We start from the raw sequence: 22041 nt of genomic DNA, 5'->3' as shown, positions 1-22041 counted from the left end.
GAACATGTCTGAAGAAACTAGTAAAACAGATGTTTGCCACCCCTTGTGGAAATCAGAAAGAGATATTTTTCTGTAGCTGTTGATGTCAGAGTTCCACCCTTTCCTGCCCTACCTCTCCTAGACCCTCTTGTGTGTGGTTCAAGATGATGGAAATTTCTGCATTCAATGTCAATATTTGGTTAGCTTAGTTTTTCATAAAACCATTGTGTACCAACCAGTAATTTCAGTGTTTTATTTAAGCTATAAGAGTTTGAACTTTCACAACCATTAAAGCAATCCTTTGAAGATAAGCCCAAATTGAAAAAAAAAAAAAAAAAAAAAAGGAAGGCATGCAGGCCAAATAAAATAAATCACAGTCATCTTTGAGAAGTTGCAAATATTCCAGACTCTCTTCTTCCATACTACATTTCCCCTTTCCCTTCCCTTAATAAGGTGGAGATGGCTGAAAGAGGACTCTAGCCAGGTCATTCGAGTTACATTCATTCCCTACCTAACTTAAGACTAAAGTGACTTTTACTGTGTTTCACAAATATACACCTACTACTGAGTAAAAACATTCTGCATATTTATGACAATAGCAAATAGAAATGTTTTATTTATGACATTTCTCCTACTGTCTTGCCTCTAGGAAAAAGTTTTTTTAATGAATTTATTTGAATTTGTCTATATTTTTAAACCACAACTAATGCATCATAAAGAGTTGAACATAGAGGATATAAGGCATATTGCTATAAATTTTTGATGTGTAGCCGAATTTTTTTAAGAGAGAGATCAAGAGTGGGGGAGAGGGGCAGAGGGAGAGAAGAGAGAGAGAAGGCTTTTTAAATTTTAGCCAAAGTGCACTTACAATATGGATGAATGAGAAGCATCCAACAGGCACAATGTTCCTGGTTCTTGAGGGTAGCTGATTTTGGTGATTCTGTTCAACAGCAGCTCTTTCCAGCTACAAATGGAAGATTTCCGGAGGGATGTGTGGTTGACAATTTCTCCTCTTCTGTACAGTCATGAAAAGAAGGTTATGTCAGTCACTGGAGCCTGTGTGAATACCAAATGGACATTTGGCCATGAGAAAGCCAAAGTGGTTAAGTGTGTGAAGAAGTACCTACTATGGGATCTTGTTCGAAAAGAGCAGAAACAATTTTAAGTGCAAAAAAGCAAAAGACATTAGACAATAGTGAAACATGAGTGTGTAGGCTTTTGTAGTAAGATCAGTATATCCTAGTAATAACAGGAACAACAAGCAGACACTGAGTTACTGCTAAAGACAGTATGTAAACCTCTGAAACATGCAAAGCAACAGGGACTGAACTAGTCCCAGGAGAAGCAGCATCTAAGTTAGACTAAGCAACATAGACAGTATGGGGCACTTTAGAAGAAAATGCAAAAGCACGGACAAAACGATGCTACAGTTTGACAGAGGCACACATTGAGCAAAACCAGGAAAACATTGTAAGCATATCCTCATCAGTAAGAAGATACTGATAAAAAAATTTATTTTTACAGTTACTAGTCACCAGCCTCCTATTTCCAAAAGGATTTGGTGCCACTAAAATTCAACACACCTATAAATTATACTGTGATCATTTGTAATTTGTTGTATATTTTAAATTGAGCTGAAAATCTGGTGAAAATACTCATATACATTGATATGGTTGTTGATAATTCATTTCTATTTAAGGACTCAGAAATTGTCAGAAGATGATACACCCATAGTGAACAGACTCATTAAGCATTACTTTGGCTGAGACAGAATAAATGAAGATAGTGTGGTCATATGCAGTGGGTATAGACAATGGCATTAAAAGATCTAACTAAAAATCTTGATTGGTTAGTAACAAACTACTTCTGAGACTTTGTTTTTTAACCATCAAAGAAGATAAAGGAATCTTTACTTATCTCATGGTTGTGTTTCAGGATCAAATAAAATAATAGACATTAAAAACACAAAATGCTATATAAGGGGTATTATACCCATTAATGCAAATGTTACATATTTAGTGTCATATTTATTGGATCCCCATCATGACTCAATTACTTGCAGTGTAGATTACTGGGAACATATTGTTACCAGGCATTATTCTATGCTCCTTACATGTGCTAATCTATTTTTTTCATGACTATCTTCTGAGATAGATGCTATTACTATTTATCCTAATTGGAGGAAAATATAAGACAGAGAAAAGTAAGATAACCTGACCCAGCTCATAGTTAAGAGAATCAGGAAACAAAGTCACTCTTCCCTACACTTATCTCAGTAAATCATTTGTATTCTGCTTATAATATTATAAATGTTCAATGAATACTTATACAATATTTTTTAAGAAACTTTTTTAATATGAGATGTAATTGGCATACAATGTTATATTAGTCTCAGGTGTATAACATACTGATTTGACAATTCTATAAATTACTCAGTGCTCACCACAATAAATGTAGTCATCACCCGTCACCCCATACAAAATGATTAAGATAATATTGCCCATATTCCTTCTGCTGTACTTTTCATCTCAGTGATTTATCTATTTTATAACTGGGATCTTGTACCTCTTAATCCCCTTTATTTATTTTTCCCTTCCCCCAACCTCCCTCCCCTCTGGCAACCACCTGTTCTCTATATTCAAGAGTCTGTTTTCATTTGTTTGTTTTGTTTTTTAGATTCTACATGTAAGTGAAATCATACATGTTTCTCTTTTTCTGTTTGACTCATTTCACTTAGCATACTACACCTGGGTCCATTAATATTGTCACAAATGGCAACAACTCATTTTTTTATGCCTGAGTAATATTCTATTGCATGTACATACCACATCTTTGTTATCAATTTGTCTACCAATGGACATTTGTGTCGGTTCCGTATCTTGGCTATTGTAAGTAATGCTGTAATAAACATAGAGGTGCCTATATCTTTTTGAATTAGTGTATTTGTTTCGCTAGGTATTTACACTACCCAGTAGTGGAGTTGCTGGATAAAATGGTATTTCTATTTTTAACTTTTTGAGGAACTGTTTTCCAGTGTGGCTGCACCAATTTACATTCCTACCAACAGTGCCCAAGGGTTTCCTTATTTCCACGTCTTTGCCAATACACTATTCCTTATCTTTTTGATACTAGCCATTCACACCTCTGGTGTGAGGTGATATTTGATTTTCATTTCCCTGAGATTTGGTGATGTTGAGTATCTTTTCATGTGTTTGTTGGCCATCTCTATGTCTTCTTTGGGAAAATGTCTATTTACATCCTCTACCTATTTTAAAAAATCAGAATTATTTTTGGTGTTGAGTTGTATTAAGTTCTTTACATATTTTGGATATTAACCTCTCATTGGATATATTGCAAATATCTTCTCCCATTCAGTATGTTGCCTTTTCATTTTGTTGATGGTTTCCTTTGTTGTCCAAAGCTTTTTATTTTGGTGTAGTCCCAAGAGTTTATTTTTGCTTTTGTTTTCCTTGCCTGAGGAGAAATATCCATAAATATGTTGCTAAATGCTGATTTCTATAAGATTATTTCCTGTGTTTTCTTTTAAGAGTTTTATGGTTTCAGGTCTTACATTTAGGTCTTTAATTCATTTTGAGTTTGTTTTTATGTTTGGTATAAGAAAGTGGTCTGATTTCATTCCTTTGCATGTAGCTATCCAGTTTTGTCAATACCATTTGTTGAAGACTGTCTTTTCCCCATTGCATATTCTTGCCTCCTTTGTTATAGATTAACTTGCTGTTTCATTGATCTGTGTGTCTATTTTTGTGCCAGTACCATACTGTTTGATTATTATAGCCCTACAAGGATATATCTTGAAATTTGGGATTGTGATATCTTGACTTTTGTTCTTTCTCAAGACTGTTTTGACTGTTTCAGGTCTTTTGTGGTTCCATACAAATTTTAGGATTATTTGTTCTAGTTCTGTGAAAAATACTATTGGTATTTTGATGGGGATTGTATTGAATCCATAGATTGCTCTGGGTAGTATGAATATTTCAATGATATTAATTATTCTAACCATGAACATGGTATATCTTTCCATTTCTTTCTGTTGTCTTCAGTTTTTTTCATCAGTGTCTTAGAGTTTTCAGACCTATACTATAGATCTTTCACCCCCTTGATTAAATTTATTCCTAGCTGTTTTATCTTTTGGGTGCAATTGTAAATGGGATTGTTATCTTAATTTCTCTTTCTGCTCCTTCCTTTTTGATGTGTAGAAATGCAACAGATTTCTATATGCTGATTTTGTGTCCTGCAATTTTACTGAATCCATTTATCAGTTCTAATAGTTTTTTTGGTGGAGTCTTTAGCGTTTTCTATATATAGTATTATGTCACCTGCAAATAGCGACAGTTTTACTTCTCCCTACCAATTTGGATACTTTTATTTATTTTTCTTTATGATTGCTGTGACTAGGGCTTCCAGTACTATGTTAAATACAAGGGTGAAAATGGACATCCTTGTTTCGTTCCTGATTTTAAAGAAAAAGCTTTCCATTTTTCACCATTTAGTATGATGTCAGCTATGGGTCTTTCATATATGACTTTTATTATGTTAAGGTATGTTTCCTCTAAACATATTTTTATCATGAACAGATATTATTTTTTGTCAAATCCTTTTTCTGCATCTATTGAGATATTTGTATGTCTTTTTTCCTTCCTCGTTAATGTGATATTTCACATTAATTGATTTATGAAAATTGAGCTACCCTTGCATCCTTGGAATAAATTCCACTTAATTGTGATAAATAATCCTTTTAATGTATTGTTGAATTCAGTTTGCTAATATTTTGTTGAGGACTTTTACAAATCAAAAATATTTACCTCTAGTTTCCTTTTCTTTCTTTCTTTCTTTCTTTCTTTCTTTCTTTCTTTCTTTCTTTCTTTGTATTTCTTTCTTTCTTTCGTATTTGTGTCTTTGTCTGATTTTGGTACAACAAAAATGCTGGCCTTGTAGGATGAATTTGGAAGTTTTCCTACCTCTTCCATTTTTTGGAAAGGTTGAGAAGAATAGAGATGAACTCTTCTTTGGATGTTAGGTAGAATTCATCTGTGAAGTCATCTCTTCTTGGACTTTTGTTTGTTGGGAATCTTTTGATTCCTGATTTAATTTCATTATCAATCAGTCTGTTCAAAATTTCTACTTCTTCCTGATTCAGTTTTGGAAGATTCCATATTTCTATAGATTTATCTTTCTTCTAGGTTGTACAATTTGTTAGCATATGATTTTTCATAATATTCTCATAATTATTTATCTTTCTGTGGTGTTGGTTGTTATTTCTCCTCCTTTATTTCTGATTTTATTTATTTGAGTCCCTTCTTTTTCTTCATGAGTCTAGCTAAAGATTTATCAATTTAATTTATATTTTCAAAGACTAGTTCTGGTTTTATTGATCTTTTCTATTTTTTTTTTTTTTTTAGTTTAAATTTCATTTATTTTTACTCTAATCTTTATTTTCTTCCTTGTACTCTTTGGGCTTTGTTTGTTTTTTTTCTTTTTCTGGGTCCTGTATGTGTGAAGTGAGGTGTTTCTTTTTTTTTTTTCTTTTTCCTGTGCTTTGAGGCTTGTGTTGCTATAAACTTTCCCCTTAGAACTGCTTTTACCATGCCCAAAGATTTTGATGATTGTGTTTTCATTTTAATATATCTTCATGTATTTTTTGTTTCCTTTTCTGAATTCTTTTTTAACCCATTTGTTATTTAGTAGCATGTTGTTTAGCCTCCATATGTTTGTGTTTTTCCAGTTTTTATTTATAATTGCTTTTAGTTTCATACCCTTGTGGTTGAGAAAGATGTTTGATATTTCAGTCCTCTTAAATTTATTGAGACTTGTTTGGTGATCAATCCTGAAGAATTATTCTTCTATTTCTTTAAAGAAGTTTTCCATCTCCTTCTTTCTCTCTCTCTCCTCCTTCTGGGATCTCTATAATATGAATGTTATTAAGTTTGATAATGTCACAGTGTTCCCTTTACCTATTCTAATTTTTTATTATTCTTTTTCCTTTTTGCTGTTCTTCTTGGTTGCTGACCATTACCCTGTTTTCCAGTTCAATGATCTTTTCTTCTGTATCCTCTAATCTGCTGTTGATTCCCTGTAGTTTATTTTTTATTTCAGTTATTGAATCATTTATCTCTGACTCATTCTTTTTTACATTTCTATCTCTTTGTAAAGTTCTCACTGAGTTTATTCACTCTTTTTCTCAAGTCCAGTGAGTATATTTATGACCATTACTCTGAATTTTTTTATCAGGTATACTGCTTATCTCCATTATACGTAGTTCTTTTACTGTGATTTTTGTCTTGTTATTTCATTTGAGATATATTCCTCTGTCTCCTCATTTTGTCTAACTCTCATGTTTGTTTCTACACATTAGGTAGGTCAGTTACATCTTCTTGTCTTGAAAATAGTGGCCTTGTGTAGAAGAGGTCCCTTGGTGTCTATAGCACAATCCCCCTGGTCACCAGAATGAGGTGCTTCAGAAGTATCCCCTGTGTGGCCTGCATGTGCCTTCCTGTTGCAACTGAACCATGATTGCCTTTAGCCCAGCTGGCTGCAAAAATCTGCTTTGCCTGCTGTGGGCATACTGGACAAGATTTTTTCCCCATGGGGTTGAGAGGCATGTTTGCAGCCCCTGCTGACTCCCTGGTGGGTGGGGCTGGAAGTCAGCCTATCTGCAATTATCCTCTCTTTCACAGCTGTAGATGCCCCAAAGGGCAAGGCTTGCTCCATGCACAGCCAGCTAAGAGGCCCAACTGCAGGAACTGTGGGTGCACTGGTATATGAGGTTATCCTTCCTCTTCTTAGGCCAGAAGTCACTTTGGGGTGGTGCCAGTCCTGGCCTGGGTTGCCTGCTCAGCATAGCAGGGCAGGAACCTCTTTGAATGGACACCTGCCAAAGTGGGTGGGTTTGATCGAGTAGGTCTACAGGGGAACATGGGGGCCCCTCCCCTGAAAATCTCACAGGTTAGCTGTTTGGAGAGACGTGTAAACAAATAATTACAGCCCAATGTGATTCCTACCATAGCAGAAACAGGCCATGGGGACACTGAAGGGACAGCAGCAGCACATAGCAGCACAGCCCAATGGATGTAGTTAGCAAAGCCTTCACAGAGAATGCTATACCTGAACTGGGCTCTAAAAGAGACAAAACTTGCCACATTGAGAGAGAGAGAGAGAGATGTATCAGAAAGGGGGATTTGCATGAACAATAGCAAGAAATAAACACAGGTTGTGTTTTAGGAAAATAGTAGATGGTAAGTGAAAGTTTTCCAGGGGTCTCCCTTTTCTGTATGTATCACAAGCTGATGGGATTTGGGAAAGTTTCACAGAGGTGAAGGGAAGCATGACATGTGGGCATTGACATTTGGGCCAATTCAATGCTTTTGTTGTTTCTACATCTGAATGTACAGTAGGAATTGATATATTTTATGCTTGTGCTTATCCATCCCAAAGGTGTTGGTGGGATTCTTCTAATAAGGAAAAGCTACATGTAGAAAAGTGCTGATATATTTGGAGCCTGACAGATCTTATGACCTCTTTGTGCGTTAAGTCTCTATGACTGATGATTTGACCAATGGGAGTCTCTGGCAAAGGGTGGCAACCTTCCTGACATGACTAGCAACTCCATCTGGTTGAAAATCAGATATTGCTTACTGCTAGGTTCCTATTGAAACTGAACACCTGACCCAAAGAGGTCTTGTAACCTTCTGTTCTGATATTACTGTTTTAGGGTAGGTCAGCTTAGCTTCAATGACTAACAAGATGGGAAAGATCCAACAGGCCTTCCTCGTCAGACAGAAATGGTATAGCCAAGAACAGGACAATCTGGCCACAGCATCTCAGTTTTATATGAAACAGTGGCAGCTCTCCCTGTGGGAGAAACTTCTCCACTCTGTCACCTGAATCAAAGCTGTGGACTCAAAGGAGCTCTTGCTTGAAAGAAATCACCCTAGATATGTAGGCCTGGTTCACTGATAGTTCAGCTAAACTGCATCTTGATGTTGTTTATTTAGCTGCTGTGGTTGTTCAACTCAGCAGCAGCTATGACAAGACCCAAATATAGTTGGTAGTTCTGCTCAGTGGGTGCAACACAAAGCTGTTCTCATTGCTGCTCCCCTTGATGAATCTTGTTATATTTTTACTAATGCTTAGGCTGTTGCCAGTTTTTGGTCTACGTCTTGGAAAACTATAGACTATCAGATTAAAGATACTTTTTTTGAAGTTGTAAACTGTGGAAACAGATTGTGGCTTTTGATCAAACTGTCTGGGTCACTTGTGTAGATGCCTTCGGTATCTACAGTTCTTTAATGAGACAGAATGGAATCGAGCTGCTGATAGACCCTAAACCACCTAGATTGCCATGATTACAATGGATCCTTCATCTTAATGAAAATGGAAACATCCACAGTCATAGGTCAGCGCAAAATAAAAGACCATGTTTAGACACAGATGCTTCTACGGCATGCCAGACTGTGGCTTCTGCCAAATTTGACCTATTTGTCACACAGGGAGGAGACACATTACAAGGGGCATTGCTTCCTCTCACTGGTAGCAGATTAACTTTGTCATTGCTGACACTTCTTTAGGCATGAAGTTGTGCTAGTCAGGTCAGTTTATTCTGACTCCACCATTATGGACCTTAAAATGATCTATGTTGTATTTTGGCTTCTCAAAAAGCTTACATCCTTATGATGCTTTACTTTTTATTGAAAAAGCCACTCAACAGTGGGTTTATATTCCAGATATTCTGTAGACCTTCCAGGCATACACAGGATCTGATTTTATTGAACACTAGGAAGGCTTCCTTAAATGTCAAGTCAAAAATATTTCTGACTCTACCTCCCTTACCTCTTCCTAGTCCATAATGTTAGCAAGTCAGTTTGGTCACTGAAGTTGGTTGTCTCAGAAAGGGATGCTTTTTTCTGACCTGCTTCATGAGCAATGAATGGGTAAAAAAAGCTGGGGCATTATGTGGATCTATTTTGAAAATTTGACATTCTGCCCTGACTATTCTTGAATATGATACATCTTTCTTTCCCTTGACAGTAACCCCAGGTAAGCTGGTTGCTATAACCCCTGGGCACCAGCCTGGTTAAAAGGGGACTCAAATGTAATTGTGGTTCCAGCTCCCAGATTCTCTTACTAGATTATTGTGATCCTAGATTATAAGAATAATGAATACTCATTTAAGCATGCTGCTCACCAAGTCCCCAACAATGGCCCACATGGGCCAAAGTGGGTGGCATAATGTGTCTCTGTAAGTTTTATAAAATGCACTTGTCCCTCTTATATTTGATGTTTCCAGATGAAAGATTAGGATGTAAATAGCAGATGATTGGAAAGAATATGGCACTACAGCTACAGGTGTGGGACAGACTGATTGCATTGCAGTGAAGGGGGAACAAAAACCCTGATATCTGGGTGAGGATAAGAAAATGGGAAATAAATGAGAACCTTAGCAGAGAGGCAGTGACATTAAGATCAATGGATTGTGAGCCCTCAGGAGGCTTCCTCATGAAAAAAAAACACCCTGGTACAGTTTCCCCAAACTGTTGCAAGTCTTAATGTTTAATAAGACTGCTACTACCATTATTTGATCACCATTCCCCTCAGCTTTACAGGGGAAATGAGATAGAGATAGTGTCTCTCTCCAGATCAAAAGACAGACATACTTATTATCCAGTAAAATAAAGATTAATATTTCCCTCCAGAGCCAAAATTGCCATGCCTACTGCCCATTATAAAATACTAATTACCCTAAACTCAGAGTTTTTCTCCTGTAATTCAACCCCTTTGCATGTGCAAGTATCACCCAGCCCTGTAAGTCACTATGTGGGAATTAGGGCTGTGGAAATCAGTGCAGAAAATACTGATCTCTTAGGCACTGCTATTGCTATGAGTAATAAAGTCCTGTGTTGCTGACCTAAGAATCTCTTGTCTTCTGATAAAACTCACGAAACTATTGCAATAAACTTGCCTCCTTATGAATAGTGTAAAATCCCAGAATTTCAAGTGTCTTGCCAATACATAAATCTGGATGGACGGAAGCATTACTGTTCAGGAACAAAGTAGCAAGGCATGAAGCTGGTAAAATAGATTAGGGCTTGATCATGAAAGACCTTGTTCACTATGCCGTGGGATTTTGAATTATTCTGTAAGAGGGAGCCATGGATGAGTATTAATTAGTATAGTTGTAGTTAGGAGGAGAGATTGGGTAAAGGAAGATTTACTCAGAAACTGTGTTAGCAGGCATCTGATGTCCAGGTAAGAGATGACTATGATGTTTCCCAGGTTATTAGATATGGGAATGAAAAAGAGCGTAATATTTCAAGAACCATTTTAGAAGTAGGCTCATGTAAACTGGATTATATCTGAATGTGAGGAACAAATAAAGGAAGGATTCTAGTATAACTGTGGAGTTTTAGTTATCTGTCTAGATGTACAGATAACTTTGATTAACAATGCATGTCAATCAAAGAACAAAAATTAATCCTCTCACAAAAATGATTGATAACAAGAGTTACTCCACATAGTTTCCTGAAATTTCAAAGACATGAACCTTTTGGACCATTGATTTAACTGTATTAATGTCCTACCCTGCACGGTTCCTTTAAGCAGTCACATACTTACCTGTTAATTACAGGCACTGCATAAAAGGAAAAGTTTGCTCTTGTTATATTCAGGGCAGTGGGAAAGCAATGGATTGGAGTCTGTCAGTCATTGGCTTAAATATAACATCCCTTATTAGTCCTAATTACTTTGCTTCTGAGTCCATTCCTTCTTTACAAAATAGGAATGCTTATTCCTAACTAACAAGATTGTTGGGTGAGTCACACAAAGCACATTTATAAAGTTCCCAGCACATGGTAGGACCTGGTCATGTTAATTAATCTTTGCTCACCTTCCTTCCTCACCAAGAGTACTACTGCCTCCCGGGTCTAAATTGCTCACCCAAGCTTTTCTCCCACAGCTTTCTCCCAGTCTTGATACTTTTCTTATTTCCCATTCAGACTGGACAGTCAGCTTTGTCTTCATGGCTCTGTACCCACCCCCTTTGAATGTCTACCTCATGCTGGGCTTCCTTGGGCTGCCCTGTATAGTTGACTCTGGAGCTCCTGTCTCTCTTCACACTTTGTGTATTTGCTTCTGAGTCCAACTTCTCTCGTTGGAAACCAAATATAATCCCCGAGAGAGAAAAATCAGTAACATTGGGACTGAGATCTTGAAATTTTCTTTTTTTTTAAATTTTTAATATTTATTTATTGTTTTTGAGAGACACAGAGTGTGAGAGGGCGAGGGGCAGAGAGACACACACAGAATCCCAAGCAGGCTCTAGGGCCTGAGCTGTCAGCACAGAGCCCCACACAGGTCTTGAACTCGCGGACCATGAGATCATGACCTGAGCCGAAGTTGGACACTTAACCTACTGAGCCACCCAGGTGCCCCTGACAATTTTTTTCTTAGGACTTTTGTTTTCTATTTGATTGGGTAACGTTGTAATGGAGATGGTTTTCTAGCAAATCTTCCTTCAAAGAGAATGATGGCTACAAGAAATAACTAAATATTAAACCCCCATGCTTTTTTATGTTCCCATAAAGCCCACAGTTTAGATCTCAGGTAGGAAAGATCACAACACCAAAGTATTATTCTGTGGGAACCAGGTTCCTAGTCACCATGGTTTAAAGAGATACAGTCTAGTGTTGTGATGAAAATCAGGCTTTGAGTTCATGGAAGACCAAGGTTCCATTACTAGCTCTGTTATTTACAAGCTCTGTAACCTTGGGCCAATTACTTAATCTCTTTAAGCCTCAATTTCCTAATTTATAAAGAAAAAAAATGGTAAAAGTACCCATGCCATGCATGGCTCATTCATTCAATTGAATAAACTATGTAAAACATAATGGCTGACAGTTGTAAGTGCTCAATGATGTTTAGGTATTCTTATATCTTATGTATAGGTGGAAAGCAAAGACTGGGTATGAATCCAGACATATGACTCAATTTTTATATTTAAAAATCCCATATAAAATGATCCTAACTAGGAAGTGATTTGTTTTTGTTATTTATTTATTTATTTATTTATTTATTTATTTGGAGAAAGAGAGCACACATGCAGGGGAGGGGTAGAGAGAAAGAGAGAGAGAATCCCAAGCTGGCCCCAAGCTGTCAGCATAGAGACCAACATGGCTGACTCGGGGCTCTATCTGATCCCACAGCTGCGAGATCATGACCTGAGGAGAAATCAAGAGTTGGACGCTTAACCGACTCAGCTACCCAGACACTCCAGGAAGTAATTTATTTGTTTGATGATGGTTGTTGTAAGCGCAGTATGTCGTAATAGATGTGAAAGCACAACATTAAAAGTGCTATGCAAATATGACATTATTGTTATTAAACACAGAAGTAAACAAATACCAGATGTAGTTATTAATCTCAGACCAAAAAACTTTTGTTATTCAAAGCAGTTTCAGAAAACATAGTTATATAAAAAGAAAAAACTGCTAGGCAAGTGAGAAATTATGTATCTTTAAAAGGTTCCATTCTAATAGCACGACTTAGATGACAAATCATAAGATTTCATAGCTATTACACTAATAAAAACAGTCTCATTCACAATGTAATCTTTCAGGATATATGTTATTTACCAAATCCTTAGAATTTAATCTCATCTGAAAGTATTAATTTTTAAAATGAACATTGCAAGGACCCTAAACAATAATTATCAAGTAGATAGCAACAACCAAAGTACCTGTAATAAAAGTCACATAAACTCCTGTGGTACAGATTGGGTTAGTATTTTATATACTCCACAGGCAGTAAATGCTGTATTTTATCATGTAAATTCATTTCTAGCTACTCCTTATAAATCAGAGATCTGATACAATATATCATAACAGTCTGTCCTATAAATGCTTTTTGAGTCATGCTTTGTTGACCTTACCATCATATTTGTTTATCAAACACATTCACAAAACCTACACCGTAAAATAAATATTTATGAGGTCTTATTGCCACAATTTAAATGTGGTCAGCACTTTCTAAAAGTGTCAGGTATCCCCACATAATCTATGTCCATATAAAGTCATGTGGTCCGAGAATGAAACCATTCACAAGCAAATGTAATCTCCCTCAGCCTTCTTAACGCTTGATTTCTCCCCAACTGATTTGAAAAAATTCCAGTGTGGTGGTGACTGGACTGGAAAACATCAGTTTAATAATGTTTCTGTGTTGCAGAGACGAAAGAACTGTGGAAAGAGTGGGATGTAGAGCAATTCATGATTACTAGAGTGTCCTTTACAAGTGATACTCTTTAAATATTTGTTCACCAGGTATTTAGAGGAGAGGTTGAGAATTTCATGAGGGAACGAGGCAGAGACCATCACTCTGGGGAGACTGAGACTCAGTGTCTCCTCTTAGTCCAGATGAGTCAGTTTAGTTCCTCGGGTCACGACGCTTCATTCAGCAACCCAAAGCCCCAGGAGAACCCTACCTACTGCCTACAAGAATCCATCATGTTTTATTCTACTCTCCAGTTCCTAGCGAATATTCTTTGCACCTAGTAGGACATTCTCCCTGGGAGAAAATATGGAAATACCAGTTAAACCATCTTGTTATGTTTGCAGAGATATTTGGGTGCCCTAGTAACATTTAAATACTTAGAGATTAGTTCTCTAGCCAGTTTCCTAACCCAGCTCTCCTTCATTCTGCTCTAGGTACTAAAAATTCAATGATGAAAACGTGATGTCTCCCATTCATTGAGATAATATGTTAGTGATTTCTTCATGGCAATTACATTATCTGGAAATTTAGCAGAAATTTTGGTTTCTTGATTCAGTACTTTTTTTACTTCAGAAGTTTTTCTTTTATTCTTTTACTAAGTCTAGCAGTTTTTCCTTTTTTTTCATTTTTTTTGGTTATGAGTTATTTCCTTCTAATCCTTATCAATATTTGAAAATTAACATTATTTATGTAATCCACCAAATGGGTACATTTAGATTGTTCCAACGGTTCGCCTTAGCCTGAACCACTGTACAAAATGCTATAGGCTCAGTGATATCAGCAACAGAAATTTATTTCTCACAGATCTGGAGGCTAGAAGTCTGAAATCAGGGTGCCAGCATGGTTGGTTCTGGTAAGAGTCCTCTTCCTGGCTTGCAGTTGGCTAACTTCTTGCTGTGTCCTCAAATGGTAGAGACAGAGAGAACAAGCACATTCTCTGGTTTCTCTTTTTTTTCCATGTTTATTTATTAATTTTGAGAGACAGTGTGCATGTATGTATGAGTGGGGAGCTGTAGGAAGGAAGAAAGAGAATCCCAAGCAGGCACCACACTGTGTGTCAGCATAGAGCCCAGTGTGGTGCTTGATCTCAGGAACCACAAAGTCATGACCTGAGCTCAAATCAAGAGTCAGATGCTTAACTGACTGAGTCACTCAGGAGCCCCTCTGATGTGTCTTCTTATTAAGGGCACTAACTGCATAATGAAAGCCCCACCCTCATGACTTCATCCAAACCTAATCTCCTCCCAGGAGCTCCATCTCCAAATATTATCATGTTGGGGGTGGGATATCAACACATGAATTTTAGGGGGATATAATTAAATCCATAGCATCCTGTTACTGAACATTGAGATTTAGCTGATTTTTAATGCTATAAATAATCCAGAGAAATAAATAGTGGAAAAGTAATTAGAAATTAAAACAGGAAAATTTTTTTCTGGAAAAATAAAAAGAATCATAAAGGGTTATAACTGCTCTCTATCAGGGCACCAAAATCACCAACCCCTGAATAACCAGATACTGTGGATATTCATTTTTTATAACAATAGTCTTTATATCAAATTTGAGAGCCAACCAAATTGCTTTTGATTCCATTTTTTTTTAATACACTGCTTTTTACAAAATTATTTTCAGTCAAATCGTGTGTGCAATGTTTTTCTTGTTGGTAATAGTGTAACCTATATAGACTGATGACAAGTGAAATGAGGATTGGAGATATATTTCCAGGAAATGGTGGCTTTGGTAGCCTAAACTATTTCTCTGGCTCAAATGATGTATATGAAGCATAGAATTCATTAAAATTTAAAAACTACTCCACTGGGCCCGGGCTATAATATACGTACTAAACACTTGTTGATTTGTTGTGTAGCATAGACAAGAGATGAGATTAGAAAGAAATGACACTGTTGCCAGCCATTGACAAAAGCTTTGCTACATCCTGCAAGAAACAATGGCACTCAAGTTAGCGAAGGACAGCATGCAACTTCCCTACCACACACAATCAACAGATTCAAGAAGTTCTAGGTGTTCTTATTGTGGTCAGACTTATCAATAGGAGGCTGACAATAATATTACTGCTATTTACATATTGGTACCACACTGGCATGGATTTGCATAATGTATTGAGGCTCTATGCTCTAGAGAGTTGCATTGTAACATATTGGTGCTTAATGAACTCTGAAAAAATTGATTTTCCACAGAGTAAATTAAGGAATGCATTATAGCTGTTAAAGCAATCTTATGGGAAATCCGAAGCTTCCACTGCAGCACCATGCTTAGTAAGTAATAAATTACATGTTATACTTATTTGCCTTAATTCATGCTAATTTTGTCCAATTAATGTATCACAGTAATTCAGAAGCCTGTCACAGGAGAGCTAATTATTTATTGGATTTTTGTGTTCAGCTCCCTAGGAGTCTACTAGCAAACAAACTTGCGACTGTCTTTCTCTTAGGTCCACAGTGACATTCTTATGTCTTACTGTGGGGAAGGGAGGTTTGTGCTTCCATCTCAAGTTTCTGAAATGAATTGTGGAGCACCCGAGTCATATTCTTGTTTTTTGATCGGTGAAATAGTTTGACAGCCTACTACTCAGTTACAACCAGACCCACTAGCTTCCTTATTGAAGCATCTCTACTTATGAGTCTGTATATTTCAGAGCTATCATTAAGAAAAAAGACATTTTTAAAGTTGTGTCCACATGAAAAGATTTCTACTTATTGTATGTGTATCTATCTATACACCCAAAGTGTATTTTAAAAGTGATGTAATTATCTGGACAACTCACACTGGAAATTCCTACTTAATTGCCTCGATTCTCTTTATATTTTAGAGCATTCTGATGGATTACCACACACTCTGCTATTTTTCACCTTACTCTGCACAATCTTGGTTCTAAACCTCAAAAAGCCACGTGCGCTGTTCTCGAAGTATTGTTTGAATCAGAAATAGTATCTAATGACAGTCAACATCAGCTTTGCAGGAATAAATTTTTATTTTACTGTGGTATACTCTTAATTCACAGCCCCAACGTGAATTATTTACGAGATTAAATTGTACAATTCATACCTATACACAATGCGGCAGTTGCTAAATAATTTGCACACCACGATGAGATGCGACATCAGAGTCAAAGAGGCTTCACCAGTTCCAGAGTGTTCACTCTCTTCTGGAATCCTGACAGAGCCCTGCATTTGCAGACAGTTATTTGCAGAGAGTAAGAAGCATTTGATCTCTTTTGCTCCCTCCTGTGAGTATCAGGAGAGCACTTGTCTGTTGATTACCATCTTCCAACTCTCTCCTTAAATACATAATACAGCATGATGTTTACCAGCAAGTTCTAGCACAGTGCTCCAACTTGAGGGCAGGTGAGATATACCACCCTTTATGTCACAGAAATTTTTTTAAAAAATTACCTTTATAGCCCTCTCTAATTTGATGGGAGAAAATGATGACATCTTTTTATTCAGCCAGTTTATACTAACCTGTTTGCCCTTACCCAATTGTGTATCTGAAAATCAATAAACTTCTCTAAACATCATACACTTTTACACCTTAGTATATGATTACTTTTGTCACCTACAGTATAATGTTATTTTCCCCTCCTGTCAGTTGTTTTTATTACCTATTCAAGACAGCAAATAAATTTCTGTCTCCTGGTGGGGTTTTTTTTTTTTTTTTTGTTGTTGTTGTTGTTGTTGTTGTTTTGTTTTGTTTTGCTGTCTTTTCCATATGGCATTAAGGTTTCAATCACCTTTTCTTTTTCTCTCTCTTTTTTTGCTAACTATGATTTAGAAAATTAAACTTTGGGTCACCTCCTTGCTTCTTGGGAAAGTGAATTTGCAATTGGAGTTTTAGCCTTTGTTAACTCTGACCAGATTAATAGAACAGAGTAGAGTAGAATAGAATAAGAGTAGGACAGAGTAAAAATACCTGGTTTATTACTGAATATATTTCTCCAAGGAAAATGTAGATGTTGTGTTAGTTATATCATACGTATTCCTATTCCTTCTAAGGTCTAAACTCTCCCAACATACACCACCTCCCTGTTCAGTATTGAGGAATTGCACTGTTTTAAATGTCTTTTTAAAAAAATGTTTTAATGTTTTAATTATTTTTGAAAGAAAGAGCACCAGCAGGGGAGGGGCAGAGAGAGGGAGCGAGGGAGACAGAGGATCCAAAGTGGCCTCTGCACTGACAGCAGCCAGCCTGATGCAGGGCTCGGACGCGTGAACTGTGATATCATGACCTGAGCCAAAGTTGGTCACTCAACTGAGGTCGGACTCTCAACCGACTGAAGCACCCGGGCACCCCTAAATGTCTTTTTTTTTTAATGAAAGGTTTAAACCTTTGCCGTCCTGACTCTGTCTTTGTATACGCTTGCTTTACATCAATTTTTGACAGGACTAGGATACTAAAATCCTGAGTCCTGACTAAATGCTAAGAGAGATCATTAAAATTCAACCTCATAGGCTCTGCGTTTTAGATTAGTTACTTTCTGGGTTCCTAGAAATCTTAGGACATTAGTAAGCTAGGCTAAGCCACATCGTGGGTCTGTTTTTTGCTCACCCTTGAGGTAGCAAAGCATGGCACACAGGAGCTTCTCACTCCCTGTCTCTAGAACTCAGATAACAGCGTTTGTCCTGCACTCACAGGTTCCCTCTTTGCACAGTGTTTTGACTTGGCCCTGCTGGACTGGGTTAGGAGACAAATCTGACATGGTTGACGTGGGAATGCAGTCTGTGGGCAGTGGGCTCGAACCGCCCTCAGACTCTATTTGATCGTAGCATTCCCCTGACCTGATCTGCTTCACCTTCAAAACGTGGTTGGTCAGAGTAAATCATCACTAAGCCTTCAGGTGTGATGTTTGTTTTTCTCTGAGTTCAGTCTAAAAGCACCGGTGATGACACAGCTCAGGGGGCACAGCCAAACTCAGTTTGTCCCAGGGAGTCCGGCCCAAGCCCCAGAAACGATGACAAAAGTCCTGAAGGGCATTTTTCTCTCTCAACCTTCTTAAATATGGGGGGAAGTCCCATCAGTTTTATTTGACAAATTTAACTACACTTTGTTCTTCCTTTGATCAAACTGCCCAAGGTCCTGAATTTATCATCTGTTCCATTTTTGGCAGCATTTGGGGGTTTTGGAGTTGAAAGACTTTTGTGCCCCCGAGTATAAGATTATAGTGACATATTCCCTTTGTCCACTTCCTCCTCCATCAGCAGGACTGACAGCTCTGTGCCTCTAGGAGTCTGGACAAGGTAGTCACATCCAAACTGAACATCCAGCTTCATCCTCGGGGTCTCAGACAGTGGCACTGGTGCTGAAAACCTTTCTCTCTCCCTCTCTCCCTCTCTCCCTCTCTCCCTCTCTCCCTCTCTCCCTCTCTCCACCTCTCTCCCCCCTCCCTCATTATTGTTCACGCACACTCCACAAAGGAAAACCAACTAGGAGTCACAGAGAAGTCAAAGTCATCTAACTTTATTTTTGAGTGAAAACCTGAGAACATTCTAGGGAAACTTTAATACATCTACTTTATGAAGGACCATTTGCTTGTTGTTCTTTCCTGTAAACCTGAGCTTTTCATACTATGATATGTTGTCAGTATTTTTCTGTCTCATTACATCTGCTGTGAAAACAGTAACATTTTAAGGATATTTAAATCATTTTCAGTCTCTCCCTATTACAGACAATGCTTTAATTACCATTCCTAAAAGGTAGTTGTAATGAGAATTGAAGACTCTTAGATGACTTGGCCCCACTTCTATCAATGCAGTCTCTGAGTAGGCCTGCATCTGTAATATTTAAAAGTGCCCCCAGGTAATTCTAGTGGAGAATCTTAGGGTTAGGGTAGAGAATCTGTGAGTTAGGTAAAACAGAGGCAATAAAAGACTGCTGATTTTGACGTTAGGTTTAGATTCTTTAAATGGTCAGGGACATACAATACTTTTTTTTTTTAAAGATTTTAATCTTTTTTACTTAGAAATAAAATTAAATCTCTTCTGTGTATGAGAATACTGACATTTCTCTCTTCAGCATTCTTCTTATCAGCCATTTGAATATCAGATTCAGGATGAAGGAGATGCTTTTATATATGCACCTCTTTGGTGTCTGCTTTCCCCTTTTCTAGAAGAATCTTAGAGGCATTCCTGGGGGGTTGGAATAAATGAGAAGGGTTATCTGTTGTGTTTCATACAGCCTTTTACTACTAAGAACTAAATGATTAATACAACCTATTTGCTATAGTATAAAATATAGATGCCTTTAAGAGACAACTGGACAATTGGTAGTCAGAATGTTAATATTTGTCCATTCTCCTTCTAGGATGGGGTAGCAGGATCCTTTGATGGCTCCTCTTCATAGTATGCAAAAACAAAAACCTTAAAACAAGTGAAATTAAGAAATACTAGTTAGTTCAGCAATAATCCATTCATTTATGCTTTAATTAAAATATTATTGAAGAATATTGAGAATCATATATTTTTCAACTCTTAAATACAGAGAATAAACTGAGGGTTGATGGGGGGAGACAGGGGGAGGGGGGAAATGGGTGATGGGCATTGAGGAGGGCACTTGTTGGGATAAGCACTGGGTGTTGTATGTAAGGGATGAATCATGGGGAATCTACTCCCGAAGCCAAGAACACACTGTATACACTGCATGTTAGTTAACTTGACAATAAATTATATTTTTTAAAAAAAAGAATCACATAGTCTTCTATGTGCTGAAGCTACCATGGTAAATGAGTCAGCCAAGGCCCACGCTGTCATGGACCTCACAGTCTAGTGCAGGAAGTTGAATGAACAGAAGGGAGAGAAGGAGGCCTGGAGAGAGGTAAGACATGTCAGCAGTGGTGGGTCCTATGGTAAAAATTAAAATAAAAAGATATTATAGAGACCCTAGATTTTTTTTTATTTTTTTAAATTATTTTTAATGGTACTATAGTTAATACACAGTGCAATGTCAGTTTCATGTGTACAATATAGTGATTCGGCAGTTCCATACATCACTCAGTGCTCATCAAGACAAGTGCTTACCTAATCCCCTTCACCTGTTTCATCCATCCCCCCACCCACCTCCCCTCTGGTAATCATCTGTTTGTTCTCTATAGTTAAGAGTCTGTTTTTTTGGTCTTCCTCTCTCTTTCCCCGCCCCCCCCTTTGTTCATTTGCTTTGTATCTTAAATTCCACATATGAGTGAAGTCATATGGTATTTGTCTTTCTCTGACTGACTTATTTCACGTAACATTATACTCTCTAGATCCATCCATGTCATTGCAAATGACAATATTTCATTCTTTTTATGGCTAAATAATATTCCATTGTGTATAACACATCTTTATCCATTCATCTGTCAATGGACACTTGGGTTGCTTCAGCAGTTTGGTTATTATAAATAATGCTGCAATACACATAGGGGTACAAGTATCCCTTCAAATTAGTGTTTTTATATTCTTTGGGTAGATACCTAGTAGTGTAACTTCTGGATTATAGGGTAGTTCTACTTTTAATTTTTTGAGGAACCTCTGCACTATCTTCCACATTGGCTGCACCAGTTTGCATCCCCTTCGATAGTGCACAAGGATTCCTTCTTGTCCACATCCGTGTTAACCTTGGTTGTTTTTTTGGTTTTGATTTTAGCCATTCTGACAGGTATGAGGTGATATCTCTTTGTGGTTTTGATTTGCATTTCCTTGATGAGCAATGTTGAGCATCTTTTCATTTTTTGTTAGCCTAGATGGCTTCTTTAGATTGTATAGTCAGGGGAAGTTCTTTGTAGAAGTCACATTTTAGGTAAGATTTGAATGGCAGTTATGAATGTCACTCATTCAAGGGATGACAAGGTACTAAGAACATTCTAGATAAAGGAAAAACCTAGAGCAAAATATTCTAAGATGAAAATGAGCAAAAAAAAAAACTGAAGGAAGAATAATCTATACAAAAGATCATAACTACCCTAATGTTTCACATAAATCAGTAGCTCACAGTTACTAACCAATCCTTCATGTCCTGTATAATCACCATGTTCCTTAAGAGCAAATCACAAGTGACAGCTGATATTTACATCATTATTGGGGTCCATCCTTAACAACTCCATTGGTCCTAAACTGTTGGTGCTCGGTCTTCTCTCCCAGACCCAAACTCTGAGTTCCGTGCCCCAGTTTTGCACCTGCTCGTCTTTCACCTCTAGTCTTTCTGATTTCCTGATGGGCAGCTTGTGTCTTAATCTCCCTGCTTAGATTTTGGCTTTGCCAATTACCCAGGGCTGATTAGGCAAATCTTTTGCTCAGGTAAACTTTTTGCCTTCACCTCAGCCTTGAACATGATTCTCCCACTCCTTTTGCTGACATTTCAAAGCAGTCTACCTACTCTTCACCCTACCCCCATCCTCCTCCTGCAGCAAGATTCAAATAAATGTATATTAAAATTTAAGGAGATCGTAAAGTGTTATTTGGGCTGCCCCAAGTACAATTCGTCTTCTTGAAACATGTATAGAACCCAGAAAGATTTTATCTGTAACAATGTCTCCACTTAGTGAATAGCAGGAAAGAAAGGTAAGAATGCATAAATTCCATAATACTTCAGCCACTTGTTTTGTTTGCATGAATGTTTAGTAGGCATAGTATGAGAGTTATAACTGAAATTGAGAATGCTTTTCTTGTCTCTGCTCTTAGGAAGTTCATATCTTACTGGATGTCAGGATGGTAGTAAAAAAAATTCCACTGCTAGTTCTAGGAGAGTGTTAGGCTGTGCAGAACTAGAGTCTGCTTTCTGGAGTTCCAATGAACT

The sequence above is a fragment of the Panthera uncia genome, chromosome A2 (assembly GCF_023721935.1).
Source record: "Panthera uncia isolate 11264 chromosome A2, Puncia_PCG_1.0, whole genome shotgun sequence".
NCBI lineage: Eukaryota > Metazoa > Chordata > Mammalia > Carnivora > Felidae > Panthera > Panthera uncia.
Note: the sequence above shows the minus strand (reverse complement) of the source record.